Here is a 19,956-nt window from a genome sequence, read left to right as displayed (position 1 = left end):
CCCATTCCCAATGTTAGTTTTATTGTGGACTCTGCCACCAGTGTGGTCTTGGACAAGTCACCTCACCACTCTGCCTCAGTCTGCATCATAAAATGGAAACAGTAATACATACCTACCTCATAAAATTGTTATGGGGATTCATTAATGTTTCTACAGCACTTTAAATACGGCAACAATTTTAATAAGAGATTATTTCAAGCACACTGGTCAACCAATTGCCTGAAATAAGAGTTTCAAAACAAGCCAGCAGCTATGCTATTTTAGTGTTGCTATATCACTGATCACTTTTGTCCCCAGCTCATAAAATTTCTGTTCCTCTCTTTGGCTAGCTGACAAACACCTTATTTCAATATATGGTAACTAAGAATAGGAATACGGAATTCTGGGCATGTTAAATTACACAACTTTGTATATGTATATAAGCGGCAAAATCTGTTAATGCAATACTAATGCTGCATAGTTTAAAAAAATATATCAGGAAATGCACAACCTAGAATCTCCACAGTAATGTTAACTTGGCCAAATAAGTTCTCTATATTTTCCTATAGGTATTTATGGTCTATTTTCAGAGAGACTGAGCAATGGCCTGATCTAGTACAACAATACCTTATATCAAATAATAGAGGTAGGAACACAGGAAGTACAAAGAATCCAACCGATGAAAGTAAGAATCATGTACTGAAACATTCACCGTTATTAAAGGAAAGAAGCTGATCTTTGAATGAAATGGGCAGCCACATATATCATATGAACTGCATACCTGTAACCCAGAGATTAAAAAAAGTTAGAGAATCCTTTTTTCAACTGAATCTTACATAAAGGTGTTCTGGAAGAGAAAGGAGTGACAAAAACCAACATAGGAGAAGAACTTTTTGAGTGTACCCGCTTAAGTTCACAGTTGAAGCTACAATGTATTTTTTCCTCATGCATCTCATAATTTTTTCTTCATGCATATCATAACTATTACTTTCATAGTGCCACAAGGTGTGGTTGATATTTGGTTTACAAACATACTACAAATTCTTGCCCAAAAGAGCTTACAGTCTAAAACTAAGTATAGCAAAAGGCGCAACAGTTTAATATCAACTATTGCCTATGTGGTTTTTTGCTTATGTATTTTTTTAAAAATCATCCAAATTCCTTTCTTACCCAGTCCATTTAGTAATGTTACTGAAAGCTCCTGGGTTGTCTAACACTAATCCAAATAACCTTTTTGCTTCAAACTGTTCATCATCTATCTTCAGGATTTTAGGTTCTCCAAAAACGCCTGAAATATTTATGTTGCTGACGTTATTCAAGGTAAATAAATGTTTAGTAGACTTTGAGAATGTCTCTACTACAACCTTATCAATTGTTCTTTTGTTTTCTTCTGTTACAAATACAGGCATAATGGTCAGGACAGTAATAAGAAAGCTTATTTTTGAACACATATGATTGGTTTTATTTCCAAATTCAAAAAAATTACCGTGCATATGAGAGCTACTTATGTCCTATGTGTAGGGCTCTACCAATTTCATGGCAGTGAAAAAACAAGTCACAGACTGTGAAATAAGCCCTTCTCTGTGAAATCTGATCTCCCTCTTGCTGCTGGTCTGGCGAGGAACAGGATTTGTCCTTCCATGTAGGGCAGCTCTCCCAGGGAGATCAAACCCACCTCAGACTGCTTTCCCCTGCTGCAGGAAGCTCCAGCCCCAGAGGTTCCTGCAGCTGGAGGAGACTTGTGGAGATAGATCCAACATTCCCCTGCTGCTGGGAGTGCTCCAGCTCCCAGCTACAAGTCTCTACTGGGCTGGGGAGGGACAAGACTTGTCCTTCCCTTGCATGGCAGCTCAGGGGAGGAAGGGGGAGATCAGACCCTCTTCCGGGTACCTTTTAGGTAGAGATCCCCAGTTACAACACTGACATTTCAGATGTAAACAGCTGAAAACGTGAAATTGATCAACTTAAAAACCCTCTGGCCATGAAATTGATAAAAATGGATCATTAATTTGGTAGGGCCCTACCTATGTGATAATGATGTTCAGTTGCAAATAAATTTGTTCAGTTTGAGATTTTGTTTCTTGGGAAGCACCATAAATCAGCTGTTGAAGAGTTTTATAATTTCTTTGCCAAGATCACTTGCCTTCTAAATAATTCTTCTGGTTTGTGTCATATGTATAGTAACAATTTCTCAAAAGGTATCCTTGAATGCCACAAAACTTGAAAGGAGGAGATTTCTCCCTTGGTTATTTATATCAAAATATTGTTACATTTTTTCAATGGCTGAAGTGAACAAATGTGTTTTATTTTTAGCTTGTGCTTTTAGTCAAGGCTCTGGATCTTGACATACATCATCTGAAATGAGTACTGTATCCATTTTTGGCCCTGATTCTGAAAGGACTTAGTAAAGATTTGTAGATTTTAAGGCCAGAAAGGATTTCTGAGATTACATAGTCTGACCTCTTGCATAACACAAGCCATAAGACTTCACTGACCTGAATTCTACTTCAAGTTCAAAGGGTGTGGTTGAACTACAGCATATCTTTTAGAAAAATATGCAGTCTTGATTTTAAAATTTCCAGAGATGGAGAATACACCACAATCCTTGGTAAATTGTTCCAATGGTTAATTACCACTACTATTAAAAAATTGCATCTGATTTCTAATCTGAATTTGTTTGCCTTCAACTTCCAGACACTGATTCCTGTTACACCTTTGTCTGCTAAACTGAAGATCCCTCTATAATCAAATTTCTATACGCCAGGCAAGTAGTTATAAACTGATCAAATCATCCTTTAACCATCTTTGATAAATTAAATAGCCTGATCTCCTTAAATCTCTCACTATAAAAGCATGTTTTCTAATCCTTTAATCAATCTTGTGGCTCTTCTCTGAACCCTCTCCAATTTATCAACATCCTTCTTGAATTGGAGACACTAGAACTGGACAGAGTAACCTTGTAGCAGTTCCACCAGTGCCAAATACAGAGGTAATATAACCTCTTTACTATTCACCATTTTCACATCCAAGGATCACATTCACACTGGGATCTCATGTTCAGCTGATTATCCACCATAACCCCTAAGTCTTTTTCAGAGTCACTCCTTCCCAGGACAGAGTCCCATTCCTCAAGTATGGCCTACATATATGGAAATTAAGAATATGACCTTACATTTGGCCATATAGAAACATCTTTGCTTGAGGCCGACTTACAGAACAATCTGGATTGGCTGGTATCAGTGACCTGTCCTCTTCATTATTTACCACTCCCCCAATCTTTTTGTCATTGTCAAATTTAAGCAGCAATGATTTTATGTTTTATTCCAGATCACTGATAAAAATCTTAAATAGAGGAGGGACAAGAACTGATCTGTCGGCCTTGGCTAGAAAGACACGCACTCAATGATTCACTATTTACAATTACATTTTGAAAAACTGACAATTTTTAATCCACTTAGTGTGTGCCATACTGATTTTGTATAGTTCTAGCTTTATAATAAAAATGTTGTGTGGCATCAAGTTAAATGACTTACAGAAGTCTAAACATATTCCATCAACACTATTAGCTTTATCAACCTAAATTGTAATTTCATTATCTTGTCTCTCCTACCAACCGAAATCGGTCCAATAAAAGATACTAACCTCACCCACCTTGTCTCTTGAAGATATCAAGTTAGTTTGACAAAGTCTATTTTCCATAAACCCATACTGTCATTAATTAACCTTTTTTAATTCCTTATTAAAATCGAGCCCTGTATCAGCAATTCCATTACTTTACCAAGGATTAATGACAGGCCTGTAATTATCCATATCTTCCTGTTTACTCTTTCCAAATATTGGTACATTAGTTTTTTTTCCAGTCCTCTGGAACTTCTCCAGTGCTCATATACTTATTAAATTAATTAATGGTCTAAAAAGCATCTCAGCCAGCTGTTTTAAAACTCCTGGATGCAAGTTCCCCAGACCTGATGATTTTAAAATGTCTAACTTGAACAGTTATTGTTTAATATCCCCCTTAGTTACCATTGCAGTGGGAAGTATATCATCATCATCAGGATATGAATACATCATCCAACTTCTTCCCAAATATAGATAATAACTAAGATCATGCATACTTTTAGCAGGATCAGAGTCTCAGAAGCTAAATATTTTGAGACTTTTTCAGCCTTTATGAAAATCAAACTTATTCCAGATGAGGAATCATGAACTTTGGAAAGTAGATTCTTTACTTCTGGGGTTTAGCAGCCACCAGACATCAAATACATTTTTTCCCATAAGGACAGAATTGAAGGTTTTAGATTTTTTGCTAATCTGTAAATTGGGGGAATTTCATCTAACCGAAATTTTAAATGTAGCACTAAAGTCTCCTCTCATAAATGATTTATTTGTGTGCTGGGAACAATTAGTAAATAAATCAGACAGAACACAGATATATTTAGAGGGGTACACATACACCAAATATTAAGATTCCCAGGAAGTGTGCCGGAAAGCAAGAGATAATATTCCCCTCTGGTCTTCAAAAAACTGTAGTAACCACAAAGGGTAAGTTTTATGAACATAATAACTTCCTTTTGATGGGTGTATTGTTAGATACGTTAAATACTTGTTCCATCCAAACTTCACCCCCCCCTCCCCAAATTAATTGTATTCTGAAGTATTTACATGTGTTTCCTGAGTTAGGGTAATATTCACTTCCACACTTGAGACAGAGGAGAACTTTCTTATATTTTATTATGTGGTAAATGCCATTTATATTTCACTTACAGGATTTGTATGAAAAAAAAGTGGAAGATTGCATTATTCTTAGTCTCTTTATGCACGGCATTCTTATCTAAATAAACTTTACATATAATGCTGGTTGCTAGAATACCCTTCTCAATTCAGTTATACTGGATAATCAATATCTTGCTCTGAATAACTAAATAAAACTTCTGAATTTAACACATGTTCTTAAACATACTAAAACTCTGCTGAGGACAAATTCATTAAACCATTTTTACAGTCATACTGTAGACAGAACAAAGGTCCAGTCATTGAATTTATCATGGATTTTTTTAAATTTTTTTTTAAATTTACACAATACTCTCATAGTGGTTCTCGACTATCTACTGCAACTACCCACATAATTTTAATTTTAATTTTAAAGATATTTTATTTTCTCAAATGCAAAAAACTGTAATGCGCATAGAGATTTTTCCATATTTGCAATGACAGAGAACAGCAAGGAAACTATTCAGAGATGATGGTTTTAGATGTGTATTACTTAGTATCCAGCAACCCCAAAGATCTTTAAAGGAAATCAAATTTGCAAATTTTGGAGCTTCCACAGGGCTTTTTAAACAAGCTTAAGAAATATGTAACTCAGAGTGTTACGGCACCTTTGTGTGAAAATTAATGCAGATATATACTTAAAATGGCAATATTATTTAGGTAAAAGATATTTCAATATTTTTACTTATTTCTGTGTTATGTTTATCTTTGAAGATCCGTTAATAGTAAACATTATAATACTTCTAATTGAGAGAAGTCTTTAAGTTTCATGTAGCCTACAGACTGCACTAATTAAGGGGGCCTATATCTATGATGCTTCCTGGGATACCCAGAGCTGTGAGTCAGCTTGTTACCACCTGCCTCCAGAGAGAGGGAGACTTGTCTGTACCCGTTAAGTATTAGTTTCCTAACACAACCAGCCTGTTAGTCACTCAAGCACTCTCCTCTGGGCTGCATCAGACCTGTCTTTGCCTTGCAGGTTGACAACAAATGCACCTGACCCCCCTTCAAAGTGTCTTTCTGCGGTAGCCATCCCTGATCAGTGGATACCCACAGAAATCCCAGATCCTCTGTTTCCAACAAAACAGTGTATCTCAGTTCACCAGTTTTACCTTAGAGCACCACTCCTGTAATACACACCATGCTTGACTTCAATTATACAGCAAAAAGGAAAGAATTTAAGATTATTTTAAGTAAAGATTATTTCTTTACTTAAAAACGGCTGGCGATTCAAATAAAAACTAGTATGAGAGATGGGAACAAATGGTAACATATAAAGCAACATCACAGCACACAATCTAAAGCCTAAACCTAACTAACAAGTTATCCTCCTGTGTAAATTTTCTCCATTGTTTTCCACCAGCTTGGTCGAGACCCTTTCTCATAAAATCAAGCCTGTTGAGAGTTTGTCTTCTCAGACTGATGGAATACATGGGGGTTCCTCTGTACTCCAGATATAGTTTCAAAAGTTAATTGTATTACTCCTAAACAGGGTAACACCTGCTATTTACCTCTTCCTGTTAATTTCCTCTCTCTGAAGATTTCACCATCTTTCATTGGCATTCAGTTCAGATTTGAGAGTTGGAGGTCCATTGTAAACCATATAATACTTAATTTATATGTAAGCAGACATACAGAGAAACATTGCTTGTTTGAAAGAGAACCTGCTTTTCACATTTGCTTGTGCCCAGCCCTAGACACAGATCTTAAGAACACACTTTTCAGTATTTATATATGTAAATGCTTATACAACATCCATCCATGCATGCATTTTTGCAATGATATTGATGACTTGAATGACACAATCTTTCAAAAGAGACCTCACATGATGTTCTTTACATTCTAGTTCACCAAATACCAAATCCAGGGAATTCCTGTTAACCTTATGCCAGTTGGCATCAAAAAGTCCTTGGGTCATAATATCAAGTACCATTCAGATACTTCTCTTATGGATTGTTCAAGGCAGCTTTCTCGCTATCCTTTTCTTGTGGTTCTACTGCTGATCTTTACATCTGACTAAAATTGTGATATAGGAATGAATGAAGTTTACCGCTTTCACTAGCGGGCATATTTGACCCTATTAATATGAAATAACCAAATAAAAAAATTAAAATGACATTCAGATTTTGCCATTGTTAACTCAAATCACTGACCAGTGATAAAATAATGTCCTAAAATCTCTGCCTCTTCAAAATATAGTTGGGTGTAAAAAGAAAGGAGAGAGAGGGGGAAAGGGCGAAGAGTGACAAAAAGGACTAAGTCTAAAAATAAGGGCCCATCAGGTACCAAGTGTGCGAGAGGAAACAGAATCCTGGGAATCATTAAGAAAAGGGTAGAAAAATAGGACAGGAAATATCATGTTGCCTCTATATACATCCATGGTACGCCCACATCTTGAACACTGCGTGCAGATGTGGTCGCCCCATCTCAAAGAAGATATATTGGAATTGGAAAAGGTTCAGAAAAGGCAACAAAAATTATTAGGGGTAAGGAACGGCTTCCATATGAGAAAAGATTAATAAGACTGGGACTTTTCAGCTTGGAAAAGAGACAGTTAAGTGGCGATATGATTGAGGTCTATAAAATCATGACTGGTGTAGAGAAAGTAGATAAGGAAGTGTTGTTTACAACTTCTCAACACAAGAACTAGGGGTTATCAAATGAAATGAATAGGCAGCAGGTTTAAAACAAATAAAAGGAAGTATTTCTTCACAAAATGCACAGTCAACCTGTGGAACTCCTTGCCAGAGGATGTTGTGAAGGACAAGACCATAACAGGGTTCAAAAAAGAACTAGATAAATTCATGGAGGATAGGTCCATCAATGGTGTCCTCTGTTTGCCAGAAGCTGGGAAATGAGCGACAACGGGTGGATCACTTGATGATTACCTGTTCTGTTCATTCCCTCTGGGGCACCTGGCATGGCCACTGTTGGAAGACAGGATACTGAGCTAGATGAATCTTTGGTCTGACCCAGTAGGGCCATTCTTATGTGATTCTATAAATTATTAAAGGCAAACTTGAAGTTATGCCAATGGGTTTAGAGTTCTAACCACCTTCAAACTGGGTAGGAGTAACCTTGATTAACCTTAATCAAGACACACTGAGAAACACTTGAGGTTGAAGCTAATTTTTTTTAAGTATCTTGCCCACAGACACTGCTTTTAGATCACTATTTAGTTGAACTATAATTTAGATGTGGTGTTTTTGTTTGCTTTTTTTAAAATCTGCCAGTTACAATGTCTAGTCAGTCAACAAACAGCACTAGAGGAGAACTCTCCAAGGACATGTTCAGAAGCAACTAGTTATGTTTTATATTAAGGGCTTCCAAGGTTTTGGTATTTATTTCCACTAAACAACAGCAAACATATCACCTTCTAGAAGCACAGAGAAAGCTCAGCTTTAAACACTGGGTTTTCCAGTTTAAACAAATATTTGCTGGCTATTGCTGACTTTGATTTCAACATGCTTTTACAACAGAAGTCCATTTAAACAAGAAGCCCTATATATGACATGTACACAATTTACAAATTATATTTCACTTCAAAAACAGAGAGAATTTTTATGCATGTCTAGTTGCAACAGTGGATCTTTCTTCATGATCCTTGTCTTACATTTTTTTTGCATGCCTCAGAACCTCTACATCCTAGCTGAAACTCAAAGGATTGCTGTTTTCTCCTCCTTTGCATTTAATATTGAGGCCAAACAGTTTGATAACCCATCAACCTGCTAGTGAAAGGCTGACTAGACTGTCTTTGGAGATCATCAACACTATCCTCTAATCAGCTGGAGAGAGAATTATTGAGTAGAGTGAATTCAAAAATCATGATTTTTTTAAAAAGAACAAAATATAATCTTATTTCAAACATTTTTATTATTACTAGTTTATTTTCTTCCCAATTTATAGTCTCTGATTGCTAAAGTGGATATTCTGTACTTTTTATTATTAGTTTTCAAATTCTAAGAAGAATTTCAGATTTTGCAGAAGGATTTTCTACCGAGACGTTTTACACTTAAAATATTCATCTGTGCTGAAAATGACAAGTCCAGGTCCTCACTAACATCCTTACTATGAGAACACATATGGAAAACAAAGCTGAAAGAAAATAGCTTGTGGTATATTTGCCACCTACATCACATTCCGATATACTTCCATGAGTCAAGAAAGTTTAAATGTTGCATCAGCAGTGGCGGTTTGAAGTCAATGGGACCTGTGCTCTTAGGTCACTTAAATACTTTTAAATATCCATCCTTACATGCCTAAATATTGAGTCTTACTTTAAGTGTCCAATTTTCATAATTTTGGCCTGTGTTTAAAAAAAATTAATAATTTTGCTAATACATTGAACCTCTATTAACACTGAACCACTTTTGTTTTGAAGTGACAAAGACTTTATGCCACTAAAAGAAAAGTTGAATAAAAATACAATTGAGCCACTTATACTGCAAACACTTATATACATGTTAGTTTTGAACACGAGTAGTCTACTGATGTCAACGGTACTATTTATGCAAGTAAAATTACATATCTGCTTAAGCAGTTGCAGGATCAGGGCCTTCACTTTCAATATTTTCTTTTTGCCTAGTTTCATAAAACTCAAATAGGATACCCTACCAGCTGTGCCATTTAAAAAAAACAAACCCAAATCAGCATTACTGATTACCTCATAGACTAACAGACATATAGGAATACCCACTTTGTGGGTATTGACCCATGAAAGCTCACGCTCCTATATGTCTGTTAGTCTATAAGATGCCACAGGACTCTTTGCTGCTTTTACAGATCCAGACTAACACGTCTATCCCTCTGAAACATTACTGATTTAGTTCACTATCAATTTAAATCTAAAGTTGCAATATCACACATTTTCATGTTAGCTTTACAAAGCCTTAACTTGTTTCAAATCAATTTTTTTAAAGTGATTAAAATTATGGTTTGAATCACTTCACCCTGCTAATGACAAAAAAGGAACTTCTCCGAGGCAGAATAGGCTACCTCTGACATGTTTGCACAGTGCTGCTGGCCTGGGGGAAGGAAAAGAGAGAGGCAGACAGCAGTACTAAGTCCCTGTCTACAGTAGTAAGTTGTATTACTTAAACTATACTGTACAGTGAAAATGGTACAATCCTCCACACTGTGGACAAAGTTGTTCCCAAACAAGAAGGGGAATAAACTATACCAGTAGTAGGAAATGTTATTTACTACCTCTCGTAACACACAATCTAGGGGTCACCAAATGAAATTAATAGGCAGCAGGTTGAAAACAAGTAAAAGGAAGTATCTCTTCACACAGCACACAGTCAACATGTGGAACCCTTTTCCAGAAGATGTTGTGAAAGCCAAGACTATAACTGGGCTAAAAAAAACTAACTATGTTCATGAAGGATAGGTCCATCAATGGCTTTTAGCCAAGATAGGCAGAAATGGTGTCCCTAGCCTCTGTTTGCCAGCAGCTGGGAATGAGCGACAGGGGGGTGGATCTCTTGATGATGACCTCTTCTGTTCATTCCTTCTGGGACACCTGGCATTGGCCACTGTCAGAAGACAGGATACTGGGCTAGATGCACGTCTGGTCTGACCCAGTATGACCATTCTTATGTTTTACGTTCAGTATAATGTATCTTTATACCAGTATAACTGTGTCACATTGAGCTTTTCCCAGTATAACACTTTTTTTTAAAAACCACAAGAGTCATACCCTAATTGAAATAGGTATGCCACTAAAACATTCATAGATGATGCCTAAGAACTGAACCCAGGACAATTAGAACACAACCTATCAGGCCTCTACAGTTCCTTCACACTTTTGTCACTATTTTTCCCCTCATCCGACCCTTCATGTTCTGCATTCTAACTGAGACCCATTACAAGAGTTTATCCACAGCCAAAGAATCCCAGACAAACTGTATTTCCCTCCGCTCTCTAAGAGAGACATTTCATTTTTCTTTTTCCAGGAAAATTCTCCATTGTGACATATAAAACATCACATCAGACTGGTGCAAGAAATATCATCAACAGCAACAATGTTCCCCAGGTAAGCATCCAATTTAAAAGCAAACATACACAAAGAGGCTAAAGGCCATGTCCACACTAGAAACTTTTGCCAGTATAAATCATGCCAATTAAGGACGCAATTTCTTTTACTGTGTTTTTAACCAGCAAAAGCCCCAATGCAGATTAGTTATACCAGACTGCTTTAGCCAGCACAGCTTAATTTGCTTGGGTAACTAGTAAAAGATAGTATCAGAGGGGTAGCTGTGTTAGTCTGGATCTGTAAAAGCAGCAAAGAATCCTGTGGCACCTTATAGACTAACAGACGTTTTGGAGCACGAGCTTTCGTGGGTGAATACTCACTTCGTCAGATGCATGTAGTGGAAATTTCCAGGGGCAGGTATATATATGCAAGCAAGCTAGAGATAACGAGGTTAGTTCAGTCAGGGAGGATGAGGCCCTATTCTGGCAGTTGAGATGTGAAAACCAAGGGAGGAGAAACTGGTTTTGTAGTTGGCAAGCCATTCACAGTCTTTGTTTAATCCTGAGCTGATGGTGTCAAATTTGCAGATGAACTGAAGCTCAGCAGTTTCTCTTTGAAGTCTGGTCCTGAAGTTTTTTTGCTGCAGGATGGCCACCTTAAGGTCTGCTATAGTGTGGCCAGGGAGGTTGAAGTGTTCTCCTACAGGTTTTTGCATATTGGCATTCCTAATATCTGATTTGTGTCCATTTATCCTTTTCCGTAGAGACTGTCCAGTTTGGCCGATGTACATAGCAGAGGGGCATTGCTGGCATATACTCCATTGGTGGACGTGCAGGCGAATGAACCGGTGATGGTGTGGCTGATCTGGTTAGGTCCTGTGATGGTGTCGCTGGTGTAGATATGTGGACAGAGTTGGCATCGAGGTTTGTTGCATGGATTGGTTCCTGAGCTAGAGTTCCTATGTGCGGTGTGCAGTTACTGGTGAGAATATGTTTCAGATTGGCAGGTTGTCTGTGGACGAGGACTGGCCTGCCACCTAAGGCCTGTGAAAAGTGTGGGATCATTGTCCAGGATGGGTTGTAGATCCCTGATGATGCGTTGGAGGGGTTTTAGCTGGGGACTGTATGTGATGGCCAGTAGAGTCCTGTTGGTTTCTTTCTTGGGTTTGTCTTGCAGTAGGAGGCTTTGGGTACACGTCTGATATCTATATATATATATAGTAAAAGATATACCAGCAAAAGAGGGCTTTAAGTTAAGTTATAAGTTGTGTCTACAGTCGAAGGGTTTTCCAGTATACCCATACAGGTAAACCCTCATACAGACTTGGGGAAATTCCTGCACCGCAAATGCAGAATTTTTCTTTATGCGCAGAAAATACATTCTGCCCAAAATGTATTCTGTCTTTCGCCCACCAGAGGCCACTGTGGCACCAGAACAACCAGTAACTGGCTGCCTTCATAACAGCACCCTGCCCACAGAGTCCAGGTTAGGAGGCATGGGATACGGTGGGAGAAAACAGAGTGGGGGCACATGGGGCTGCTGGGAGGTCCTGGGGTTCAGAAGGACTAGTGGGGGGACAGACCAGGGCAGGGCTGAGGAGCTAGTGGAGTGGCAGCATTAAGCCAGAGGCTAAATGGTAGGAGGACTGCAGGGCCACAGAGGGAGACGGGGTGATGTGCCTGACCGAATGGGAGAGGCTAGCAGTCAGCCAGGACCTGCATGAGGAAGGCTCAACAACTCCCTAACAACCCCCCCCCACCAAAAAAAAAAAAGACCCAACTCCCTCCAGGTTCACTCCCAGGCTCTTTCCCTCTCCCTCAGCTACTCCATTACCCCCGACACCCCACGCCTTTGCACTGCTTCTGAGGGGTGCAGGAAATATGTTTCTGTGGCGTAATTTAAATGAATTACTCAAAGTTCTGTGCTGATTTGTCTAGTAAGGAATCTATTTGTCAAAAAAAAAAAAAAATTCCTGAATCTTTTTTTTCTCTGTATTACAGACATACTCACTGACAGGTATTTTGAAACAAATTATCAAAATAACTGAAACTGGTGTGATGTGTGTTATTTTGACAAAATTTGCAGAATTTTAAAATACTGTGCACAGAATTTTTAATTTTTTGGCACAGAATTCCCCCAGCAGTACCTCATGGCGTACACGAGGCCTTAGTAAACCAAGGGTAGTCCCCATTTATTCTTTTTTCTGGGGAAATATTTCTCAATACAACTTCAGGGTAACGAGCAAGTACATTTATTAGCAAAAGACTGCAGGCTCGCAAAGAAAATTTAATTTTATGAACCTTAAATTTCAGTCCCCATTAATGTTGACCCCGAACAAATACAAATTACTTTGACTACCTGCATACATATATCTGGAAAATAAACCCAAAACACCATTTGCGCCCCTTTTCAATTTAGGATTTAAAAAAAAGAGAGAGATCATTTCTTTGCCTTCTCTGATTGATGGCCCTCATATCTGAATTTGTACTATTATCTTTCTATAGTACATTTCCTTTTGCTACATTACTTTTTTTGCATTATTTTTTCAAGAAAGGAATTAAGTGGGATGAAGATCAATTAAATTCTGTTAGCTATTTTGAATGTAGTATCTATTATACAGCTACAGATTGTGTAGCTAGCTGTTTGATTAGGTAATATCAATGGTTCATTATTATTGCATCCAAATATCCCAATCAGGGTAAGAAAAGGAATTACAAACATGTATGACAGTTTTATTGGAAACACATACACAAGTGGAGAAGAGAAAACCTTAATACATATGTATATAGCCAATAAACAGAAAAGTCTGACACTACTTCCAGCAACACAGATGCCACCTTTAACAATGTAAATTACAGACTAGAAAAGTGACTTGGAGAAATCAAGCAATGCAATTGACTATATACTTGTTCAATTAGGGGCAAAAACAGCTGTAGAGGGGCAGGGGACTGAATTTCTGGAGCTCCTGCACAAAGGCTTATGCACATTTTGTGCCCCTTGAAGCACCTGTCTACAGGGGCTTCACATGCACTTGCCACACAGTGAGAATTAAGTAGCATGTTGAGGGTAATTCAGGATATCAGTTGTTATCCTGGTACACCAGCCTTTCCCCCGGCATAGCTGGGGTACAATTGGCATGTAGGTTTTTTCAACGCCAGGTTGCAATATTGGCTGTGGAACATTAGAGGAGAGAAGATCTTTCTTCTACCAGTCCCTAAGGAGACTTCCAGCACACAGGCTTGTCAGGCTGTATGCTTGGTATAGAATTTATATATTATTATAACCAATTGAGTTAGAACAATGTTCAAATACTGCCTTGCAAACATAAATGAGACACAAGGAACAGACTGGCAAAAAGTGAGTTAGAGAAAACCTTTCCATAAACCTTGAGAACAACTCACGTTGCAGTCCATTTCTTGTTTAGTCATTACTGTACATATCGATCCGAGAACATTTTTAGTTTCAAGATACTGTTTATGAATAAGGCTAAGATTTTGTCACGGTATTTTTAGTAAAAGTCAGAGACGGGTCACAGGCAATAATGAAAAATTCACAGATGCCTGTGACTAGTCCCTAACTTTTACTAAAAAAATCCATTATAAAATAAGTAGCCTCGGCAGCTGCGGGTGGGCTGGGAGCTCCAAGGGCCCCCTTCGCTACCGGTTCCAAACTTTGGGGGTTCCGCCTGCTGCCACAGAGTACAGCGATTCCTCCTGCCCAAGAGCAGTGAGGTCCCTCCTGCTGTCCATGGAGCTGAAGAGCTGTGGGGATCGCCAGGCTGACCCCAGAGCAACAGGGATCACCCCACCACCTGTGGCGGCCAAGAGCGGCGATTGTTCCCCCTGCCACCTGTGGTGGCCTGGAGCTGCAGGAGGTCCACCTGCCGGCAGGGGACCCTGCAGTTCCCAGCCAGGGCTGGCTGAAGTCACGGAGGTCTTTGGAAGTCACAGAATCCATGACTTCCATGACCGCTGTGACTAAATCGCAGTCTTATTTATGAAAAATACATTTGAATAGTGGTTCTAAAGTGCAGCACATGACTGCATGCAGCCATCAGGGACTTCAATGTTTCTCTCTTCCAGTAGTGATGGCCACACATGCACAATTTCTTTTCAAGAACCTTTTGAAATAAACAAAAGTTCATTGACATTTACAACTACTGTGCTACAAAAAGAAGTATGAGAATTTTGTTACTTTTTTTAAAAATGTATAGTTAGTAAAAGCCCACGTAACATTTGTGGTATTCATAGTACACATTATTCTTAACACTTGATTTATTATTTTATTTACAAGACACTTCCAAATAATCATGTGACTAAACTGTCATTAGTATAATATTTTAGCTGCCAAAACTGCAGCCACAATGAATTTGCTGTGTCGCTATGTTTCTCCACAATAAAAATTCATTTGTGAACCACTATATTAGCACATGAAGAATTCATTACTGCATCAACTAAAGTAAAGAAAAAACATATTTAATGTTGGTGGATGTACAACCACACAACAGTAATGCTTAAAGAGTATTAATATAGTTTTGTTCAAATTAAGGAAATATAAACTGTTAAAACTTTAAAAGAATACCCATAAACAACAAGTTTTAGTATAAAATAATACAGCATTAGTCACATATCCACATGCATGTAAAGGAAAAATGGCATAACTGAGATGAAAATTTACTATATATGGGATCATATTAGTAAGATAAAGTAAAGACTGGTGTATTATTGAGAAATATTATACGATCATATAGATATTGTACGGTAACGTACTCTTGCAAGGAGGCAGAATTAAGTTTGATCACTAAGCCTTAGTTCAACATTTTCTGTCTTGTGCACTTACCTGCATAAACAAAATATTTAACTTTATTTTATTTTAACTTAATGTGTTACCTTTTAATCAATGAAAACTCTAATTATGCAATGAGCACCTTATAAGCCAATCTCTGTGCCCACCCAACACATAAAGTACAGGGACCCATCTACATGAAGATCATTGCAAGATTAGGATTTTAAGAACTACATCACATATTTAAATTATACAGAAAATTCATAATAACCACTGCCTAGTACAGGACTTTGTGGGAGTTAATGTAAAGCTGATTTTACAAACACCTCAGAATCCTTTAACTCTTTTAAGATACGGAATCTGGAATACTCAGATTTGATGATTTGACTAAATTTGGTGAAACTTGATTAAACTGCACAGTAAAATAAAATGTATGTATACATTTCAATATGCATATCTTGCCAAACACCGCATACTCCAAGACACAAGAACAAGTATCTAAGATCTAAAATAAACTAGTACTGAAATCTGACATCTGAATGATAAATGAAAGATTACTTGATGACATGCAAAATGTACAAATATGATTCACATCTGTGATGTCATAAGGACAGTTACAGCTCCCTCTTGCTGCCCATGACAAAAGCTACAGTGTGCGGGTGAAAGACTTGAAGATTGCACAGTTGGTGTTTGGTGGATTATATTTAGTCTGACAGTTGTGGTTCTGTCTCTATGGAGCTGTGTGTTTGGGATGGATTTACACCCTATAGTCAAGAAGAGCAGTAGAGAAGTTTTCACCACCAACCATAATTATAAATATCAAATCATGGATACTTGTTTACTGGAGATCTTTAACCAAACACACAAGCTTAATTCCCTCTCTGCATCTACTGTCCAAACAGTAAGATTTCAGGAAAAGTGACAAAACTCAGGATATACGTATTTATCCTGTCTTTATTTTAACTATACTGTTTTCTATCTGCATACACAACTGTATATATAGAAGCATTAGCTTGTGCAACAGCAAATGCCAGTGTGCCACTTTGCTGGTACTGTGTGTTACAAGTATAGATAGGACATGTCCTAGCTCTTTTAGCCACGCAACGGCAAGCACCATTGTGCAATATTATTGCTTGAGCATATAGATACAGATATGAAACAGCCCCACACTCTTGCTTTTGAGCAACATTATTCCATCTCGGCGCTACAAGTGCCATTAGGACACATGGCCCTGATTATCACTTTCATGAGACAATACTGGAAATATGTACCAGGTACAGGTGTGTCACGCACCCTGACTGCCTCTGCTGGGCAGCAGCAAGTATCAGTATTATTGCACGTGTGCTCCAGGTACCAGCACGAACCACAGAGCGGGTGTGACACAGTTACGCGTGTGCATGACAGGTGTGACTACATCTCGCAGCCGGCTGCGGCGTCGTGCAGTGCCCGGGCACGTGGGCCTCACAAGTACAGCTGGGACACATCGCCCTGGCCAGCTCCACAGCCCAGCCCAGCGTACACGCCCCTCCCCCCGCTCGGGGGTAGCTGCTCCGGGGGGACGAAGCAGTCTCCAGAGTCAACCGCGCCCGGGGGCCCCTCCCCCCGCGCTGATATCGGGGTGTGTCCCCGGGGAAGGAGGGAAGAGACCTGCCCCTTTAAGAAGAGACCCGGCTGCTGCGGCCACTGCTTAGCGGGGGGGGGGGAGAAGCTGCGGCCTGGCCAGGCCCTGCCGCCGCCTGTGGGCCCTCTTCGCCCCAGCCGAGCGTGCCCTTGCCCGGCCGCCGCTGTAGCTCACCTGGGTGGCGGGCCCGGCTGCGGCGCGGGAGCGGCGGGGGGCTGGGGGTGTCTCCTGGGCTGGCTCCCCCGCTCTCTCCACCCGGCCTCTCGCCCTGCGCTGCCTGGGCTGGCTCAGCCTGTCTCCTGCCGCAGGGCCCTCTCGGCTCCTGCCTCGCCAAGATGGCGGCCGCGCTGCTGCTGCTGAGAAGGAGGCGGCGGCTGCGGGCGCTGGGACGGCGGCGGCGGCCACTTTCGCTCACTGAGAGGAGAGGAGCAGGGACACGGGGAGCCATGGCGGGGGGGAGGAGAGACGCCATGGCCAGGCCTAAACAATCGAGCCCCGCACGCCCACCCGTTACCCCGAACCTCACCCCGCAACCGCCGCCCCGCGCGTATGGCCGCTACAGCCGCACAGCCCCCGTGTCCACACCCCGAGGCAGCCCCCCACACATTTGTCGCGCGGGCTCCGCGCTCATCGATGCGCTCCCAGGGCCGATTGGTAGAGCCTGGCAATGACGAAAATTGCCGAAGGGATTCGGCCAAGGTGGCCGGGGTGAGACAGCAAATCTCGCGTGAGGGAGGAGGAAACCCTCGCGATGGTTAGGATCAGGAGGGGGCGGAGTCTGATAGTCGGATGGGTGTGGGCTTGTGGGCGGTCAGGTTGGTTGGCTGAGCGTGTAGCGGGTGAGCGAATTAGAGGGGAAGCCCCACTGGCAGGTCGCCGCAGGCCCTGCGTCTCCCAAGGGTGCCCCAGGGCACAGGCAGCAGCCACCTGCCAGCTCCCCCCACTGTGACAGGGCCGCGAGCAAGGGGCAGGGGCAGTAGCCCATCTGTGGCACCTTCTCGTCTGGCAGGCAGCAGTGATTAGCGGGACTAAGGGACTGCTGATTTCCTCGCCCTGCAACTGCACCGTCCTCCAGCCTCATCCCTTCCTGGGGGTGGTGACGGAACAGAGTGGGTCCCTTCTGCATGCAAGAGATACGCACACCCTTAGCTAGGCACAGGATTTCCCTGCTGAATAAGACCACAATGGGCAGTTGCAAGATGTACACCAATGTGCCAGGGCAAGTTGCTAGCCTGACAGCTGTGGAGAATTAGTAGTAGTAGAGACTCTATTTTGAAAGAACTCAAAAGCCTGATCTGGTGCACCACTGTGCTGGGTAATATATAAATACAGTAAAGAGACAATCTGTGCCATGAAAAATGATTTCTCCATGTTTTCTCACTAGTGTCAATCCAGAGGGATCACCACCAAATTGAGAAGCAGCTCAGTCAGTCTTCAGGCCCATTCGGTCCTTGGTTTCTGCTGCTGAAGCAACCACTACACATGCTAATAGGGGTGTATTGCAATGTATACATTTGGTTATGGAGACCTGGACTGAGACCAATCACTCATCATGCGTAAACTATCAAAACCCATCAAGTAGTTTAATTCACAACTATCAGACCTGGATATGAACTCTAGACCAGAAGTTCAAGATTGTATATCTTTTTACTAAACCGTTGAGGCATCCAGTCCCCTAGAAATGTATTGTGATACATTTTGAGATATATAGCTAGGAGCTTGGGGTCAGCCTTTTTTACAGTTGGCTTTGTTTTTAAACCTCCCCAGCAGAAGTGTACTTTAAAACAGTCCCCAAATATCTATAAGGGCCAATACTGTCACATGATTATGCCACAATTTTATCCTCGGGGGGGAAATTACAAGCATTTACAACCCTGCTTTGATTGATTCACTTTCTATTACGGTTTTAGCTTGGTATGAATGGTTACCAGTGATAAGCTAGTTCTAGGAAGTCGTGGACTCTGGTACAGTTTCTATTTTGTTATTTACTCTGACACATCTCATCTCAAATCTCTCACTTTTTATCAGTCCCTTCAACCTCTCATTTTCACCTTCAATCTTGTTACTTCAGTATCAATCCACTACATTTGCCTGCTCCCAATTACACATAATTATTTATCCTTTCCAAATCCACTTCCTTATTCCTCAGCCCACTCCCAGTAGGGAATGGAGAAGATATTTAGGCTTTTATACATAAGACAGTTTTACCAGTTATACCAATACAGTTGTACAGGTACTGGTATAACCCCCCACCCTGTGGACACACTTATTCTGATATGAGGGTTTATTTCCCAGTTCAGCATGTCACATGGGAAGGAGTTTTAAATGAAAAGGGTTTAAAATTAAAAGGCTCCTTTTATATCAAAGTAAGTGTCTACAAAGGCTATACTTATATAACTATCCCAGTATAACTAGTAAAACTTTGTGTAGATGATGTCAGAAGGGGGTCAGCACCAGAAGCCATGCACTGAGATGAAGGAATGCTGGCCAGAGTCTTTTATCATGCTCTAGAAGGGACAAGGGTGTTGCTCTTCACCTCCCTTAGTTGGGATGGAGATTTTTCCTTCAGCATTCTTTGTTCTCTTGCTACAATGGAGGGAGGGTATCTCAAGAGATCAAATCTTCTCCTGCCCCCAAGTATGGGAAAGGGTTGTAAATTCTTATCCCTGGTATGCAGCAGGCAGCACTCAGAGGGTTTTTCCCTAGCCTTATTAGTTTGCCTATGTGGCTGACGAAGGTGTGAGGCAAGATGGATAGTAGGAAGAGCCAGGTAATGAGTTGGTGGATCACTAGAGATCCTAGTTTTCTGTGATAAAACCTCCACAAT

At 40.4% G+C, this 19,956-nt stretch overlaps 1 protein-coding gene across 1 annotated transcript in view; it reads right to left on the bottom strand.

Annotated features, from left to right (window-relative positions):
• Nucleotides 1-17,746, bottom strand: part of INO80 (INO80 complex ATPase subunit) — a 129,323-nt gene extending 111,577 nt beyond the window's left edge. The window contains exon 1 of the mRNA XM_050954779.1: nt 17,304-17,746. The gene's annotated coding sequence lies outside the window, so the exon portion shown is untranslated. The remainder of the gene's footprint in view (nt 1-17,303) is intronic.
• Between the last annotated feature and the right edge of the window lie 2,210 nt (nt 17,747-19,956).

Source organism: Gopherus flavomarginatus, chromosome 5, assembly GCF_025201925.1.
Source record: "Gopherus flavomarginatus isolate rGopFla2 chromosome 5, rGopFla2.mat.asm, whole genome shotgun sequence".
Lineage (NCBI taxonomy): Eukaryota > Metazoa > Chordata > Testudines > Testudinidae > Gopherus > Gopherus flavomarginatus.
This window is presented reverse-complemented; position numbering and strand designations above follow the sequence as displayed.